Here is a 5,707-nt window from a genome sequence, read left to right on the forward strand (position 1 = left end):
GGGTCCATTTGGTTGGGTTTTTGGCTTTGACTTTTGGCCCAAAAAGCCAAAAGCCCAATCAAAGGAGCTGTTTTTGGAGGCTGTTTTTTTAAAAGCAGTTGCTTTTCCGTAGTACATTTTTGAAAGCTGGTTTGACCCTGCTTTTGGCTTTTGGCTTTCTGCTTTTCGAAATTGGTGGAATAAAAAGCTCTTTCATAGTTATTTCAAGAGAGATAAAGATAGAAGGTATATTTTATACTTGTTTAACCAAACAGCTTTCAGCTTTTCTACAGCCCACAGCAGCTTTCCTACAGCTCACAGCCCACAACAGCTTTTTCTCACGGCCACAGCTCAACCTAACACACCCTAAGCATACTCCAAAGCAATAAAAGTATAAAACCATATTGTTTGACAAGAGAATAGAAATTATTTATAAGAGATAAACAAGGAGGGACGAGTATCTTTTTCATTAGGATGCAAAATATTATTTAAGTCTCCATACAAAACGTAGGCATATCTTGATTTTGTACAGCAAAATAAAAAAAAAGCATCCTACAAAATGGTGTTACAATATAAACAAACTAAGGTGTTGATATTGGTTCCAACACCATAATCGGTGACGTAAATGGAACTAGATCATTGCACTAATGGTTCCAGATAATGGAAATAGTTTATTATTTGTTTCTGTGGCTGCACAAGGGAGCAGGGTGACCGGATCAGTTAACGCTAGAGAGTGAGCGGTATCCGCATTCTATAGGCTCGTAATGATCCACACTATTAATCATTACGGACTAGCCAAACCAAACGGCAAAGCACAATCAAATTGCGTTGTGAACCGATAACGTGCTAGGAACCCCAAATCAAACAATATCTAAGTTAAAGCTAATATCATCACACTTTTGTGGAAGGGAGGCTAAAATATAGTGGTGACTAGAAGAATCTGTACTAACATCTACATCATCATTCCTTTTAACCTCTCCTATATCAACGTAAGAAATATTTTTTTACAAAAAAAAATTGTAATTAGAAACAAACCTCTGCGCATTGCTGGAAACTGCGAATGTTTTATAATGAATTAGACTATATAATTATTTATGTAAAGGAATAAACTATTATAAATTAATGCTAGTGGATTGTATGGCTTGTTGACGTGGATAATAAAATATTTGTCAGTCTTGTTGATGTGGACATCATATATGTCACTGGATTTTAATTCTTGCCCTGTTCGTTTCAGCTTGTTTGGCTTATAAGGTATGATTGAAAGTACCGTTGGCTGGTTTGGTGTGAGAGAAAAATACTATTCGTTGGCTTACTGATAAGTCATGACTTATAAGCCAAATATGACCAGCGAACATGTTTTATATGTGATAGGGCATTACTGATGTGGATAATTTATACGATGAGATATATTGTTAGTGGAGTTTAGGAGTAAATATTATCCTGATGGTTGCTAAAAGCTTCTGCCTCTCTACTGTCGGGCATTTCTCTCCGGCTCTCCGCTCGCGCCATATAGGCAGGCTCCTCAGCTGTCTCCCATCTCCTTCCCATAGTAGCAAGTAGTCAGCTACCACTACCAGTGTGCACTACGCTTGCTGTACTACCATCACCACCAAGCCGTCCAAACAAAGGCAAAGTGAGCGATCACATTCACAGCCACGGGCCTGGAGCCGTGGAAAGCGAGGCCGCCGCGGCGCCGCCGTCCAGGGCTCCAGGCTAACCCTGCCCTGGGCCACACTCGCAATGAAGAAGCCGCATTCCCCTTCGTCTTGGGCCGCCTCCTCGCTCTCCTGTGTCTCCTCCTCGTCCTCCTCGGGCTCCTGCTACGTGCCGCCGTCGTTGTCACCGCAGCACGGCAGCAAGAAGCAGAGGAGCAGCCGTAGGAGGGCCAAGAGTGGCGCCGCGGTCGCCCCGAGGAGGACTAGCTCCATCTACAAGGGCGTGACCAGGTGCGTGATCAGCCAAGGTTCGATCTTTCAGTCTGTTCGCTTGTTTACCCAGAGTTTATCAGCCATGATATAGTATCTTCTTTTCACAACAAATCAGCGTTAGCCGGACTTATCAGCCCAGAAACCGACCAGCTAACAGACTGTTTCTCTTCGTCGGCGATGTGGTTGAGTTCTGAGCTTTAAGCGTCGCATCGTTGCGTTCGTTGGCGCAGGCACAGGGGAACGGGCAAGTACGAGGCGCACCTGTGGGACAAGAATGCTTGGAGCCGGACCAAGACCAAGAAGGGCAGGCAAGGTGGAGTCTTTGTTTATTTGTCCTGCTGATGAACAAATGATTCTTTTTATTTCTTCTCTGGTCTCCATCTGTTTGATTTCTCACGCTGTAGCAATATGTGCTGACATTCTTCTCTGTTTCTTCTCAAAAAAATTTCGTATGTGCTCGGACCTCGACATTCGTGTGATATGTGGATGTTTCATGTCTGATGGTCGCCTCGCTTCCAACAGTTTATCTGGGTGAGTCAAGATCCTCTCACATCCGTAAAAAAGCTCACGAACTTTCCCATGCTATGATTCACCAATTATTGATCTGGGTTGCGAATGAACTGCATTGCCTTGTTCTGATTGATTTCGGCTTTCGATTCTGCAAAAAAACTGCTTTATCCCTTCGTTTCAACAAAAAAAGAGAGATGGAGTGCGGTGAAAAAAATTACTTTTTGGATAAAGTTGAAAGGACTTGGACTGTGTTTTGTTTCTCCCCTCTCATGCTGCACAATTAAGGTCCTTTGGATTGTTAGAAAAAATGTAGGATTCTCATTCTTATGGATTAAGGTCTTGTTCCATGGTCTAAAGTTTAGAACTTGAGACCACTTTCTCTCTGAGAGACTCATGAGGTCTAAAGTGTTACTAACGAAAACTTTAAACCACTCAAGTGTAAAATTTTAGACCACTTTAGCTCACTTGTTAAGTCAGCCACGGGACGCAAATCGTTCTAATTGATATGGGCACGAGTTGTGGATCGAGGGCGCATGTATATTTTAAGAATGAAAAAATGAGGTAGAGATAGCACTTTGGTTTGTGGAAATAGCTTACATGAAAAGTTTAGGGATTTTTTTGTGTGTTTGATTCCACAATAAATAAACCAATGTGTTTCTTTGCAGTTGATTCAAACATCTATTCCAACAAAAGTTCTTTGTGTTTTTATTTCTCTGATTCTCATCATGTGTTTTTTCTGTGTATCTTTAAAATCTCAATCCTACATCCCAAGAGGGCCCTGAGAAACGTGCCCCAGCGTAAAACCACCATGGGGTATTTGCATATATGGCAGGGATACATGAATTAAATTTTTTGATCTTGTTTCTTCTCAGGAGCATTTGACAATGAGGAGGCAGCAGCCCGTACTTATGATCTCGCAGCACTCAAGTACTGGGGCTCAGACAGCACACTCAACTTCCCAGTAAGTTGAGATAGTTCAGCATGCTCCTCGGTCCCTAAATATTAGTCGTCACGATTTACGTGTCACTAACTTTGATTCGATTTATAGAAAATATATGCAACATTTCTATCTTTAAATAAATTTATTAAAAGACTATATTTAAATATCTATATAATGATATTAATTATGTATCATAAATATTAATATTTTAATATATATACTTAGTCAAAGTTATTTTTAAGAAACGAAAAAATAGATATTCAGGGACCAAGGGAGTATGCAGTAATGTAGTAGTTTGCTTGCAAGTGTGAATCTAAACTCTCACTGTGATAAATTAATGCAGCTGGAATCGTACAGGCATGAGCATGACAAGATGCAGCGCGTGACAAGGGAGGCGTATCTGGCCACTCTGCGGCGCAAGAGTAGCTGTTTCTCGAGAGGCGCCTCCGGGTACAGGGGAGTGGCCAAGTAAGCACGAACACACACGGTGCTTAGGCCATCAGCATATCACTGTATCTCTGGATCTATCCATCCCAGCGCCGGCTCGATGGCTCTGCTGAATGCATCAGCCAATAAGCGATTCTTTACTGAGCAACGCCACCACTATCTAGGATGGAGTTTTTGTCTTCTTATCTTCAGTTTTCTGCAGTCACCACTCCTTTCGGTGAAGGCATGCAGAAAATCTGAATGGTTTTGCTTGGTGATCAGGGAAGTTCTGATGAGAGTTTTGGTTCGCAGGCACCACCATAATGGCAGGTGGGAAGCCAGGATCGGCTACGCTTGCGGCAAGAAATACCTCTACCTGGGGACGTTCGGTATGTGTCTCTTTCTTGGTCTTCCACTGCATTTTGCCAGTACTGATGATCGCAAGAAGCCACATTTTTGTTACAAGATCACTGTATACAGGATCACTGTTACAGGGTCGTGCATTCAGCAGTCTTACCCGTCTGGATTAACTTGCATTTTGCATTCTGATATCTGCATTTTTTATGGCAATGTATGATCTGGGATGATTTATTTGATTTGTCTTTTGTTCTGAAGATCATTATTCTTGCAATAGGCTTTCTTTTGTGCATGCTACTGCTGCTGTGATTCGTGAAAGCCCACGGAATGTACTATTCTGAATTGTTGGCTGGTCCTCTTGGATGTTTCTTCTGGTGCAGGGACCCAGGAGGAGGCAGCCCGGGCCTACGACCTTGCAGCTCTGGAATTGCGGGGGCACGCCGCGGTCACCAACTTCGACATCAGCAGCTACACGGACAAGGACGACCGGCAGCGGGCTCAACCGCCGTTCCGCAAGGCCCAGCCGAAGCCGGCTCTGAAGCCCAAGGACGAGCCGGTGGACGAGGCACCGCCGCTGCCCAAGGCTCGTCATCCTGTTCCGACGCTGCTCCTGACGCCGAAGCCCGAGCCGGAGTACGAGCTGGGCGAGCCCCTGGCGCTGCCGCCCGGCCCCGTGCTCCGCGACGCCGACGACGTGGACCATGCCATCGCCGAGATCCTGCCGGCGCTCTGCATGGACCCCGCCGACTTCGAGGCCCGGTACCCCGCCCGCCGCGCTCGGCTGCCCGCCCGACGACCAGCTGCGCGGCCTGGCGCTGCCGGACAGCGTGCGCTTCGAGGACGACATCGAGACGCTGTTCGACGCGCCCGGCGCGGCCGCCGGCGGCCTGGGCGAGGTCCATGTGCAGCTCCCCGCCGCCGCGGGCGCCGTCATGCCTGACGTTTCCGGAGTCGACGCCGATGCGGCCGCCACCATCAGCTCACTGGCGTCCGCGCGCTGGTGGCGATGAGCTCGCGTTGCCACGCGGCGTCATCCGGGGCGTGCACTCCACCGGCAGTGTAACTACGTGACGACGTGTCGGTTTGCTGGGGCTTGGGTGCCGTTTTGGTTTGGTGGCAGCGATTGAGCGTGTTTTTGGCGTGTAAATGCGGATGATGTGGCCGCTCTCGCTCTAGATCCTTTTGGGGTACGTGAAAGTAGAGGGGCTCTAACTTTTGGGACGATTCACTGTGGAAGTTTTCGTAACTTATAACTTGTCGGCAAACGACGCTGCCATCTGGCTGTCCAAGTTGGAGGCCGTGACAAGTGTGTGCACGATGCTCTGTTCTCCGTATCTAGGGGTAGGGGCCTAGGAGTAGGCAGTAGCTATAAGATACTGATAAGCTGAACTGAAATGACTGGTTTCTAATACTCAATCTCGTGTCCCTCTGCGTGTGTGTTTATGGCCATCTTTGCATGTGTTTATAGCCACATTTGGTAGGGCATCTATGTGAGGGGTATGACCCCGGATACTCACGGCAGATCACATGGGCTGTACCCCTAGAGGCGGTCCAGCCCACAGGACGA

General features: G+C 46.5%; 1 pseudogene; it reads left to right on the top strand.

Annotated features, from left to right (window-relative positions):
* The first annotated feature begins 1,719 nt into the window (after window positions 1–1,719).
* Window positions 1,720–5,150, top strand: LOC136455277 (AP2-like ethylene-responsive transcription factor At1g79700; annotated as a pseudogene).
* The last annotated feature ends 557 nt before the right edge of the window (window positions 5,151–5,707 follow it).

This window comes from Miscanthus floridulus, chromosome 5 (assembly GCF_019320115.1).
Source record: "Miscanthus floridulus cultivar M001 chromosome 5, ASM1932011v1, whole genome shotgun sequence".
NCBI classification, from domain to species: Eukaryota; Viridiplantae; Streptophyta; class Magnoliopsida; order Poales; family Poaceae; genus Miscanthus; species Miscanthus floridulus.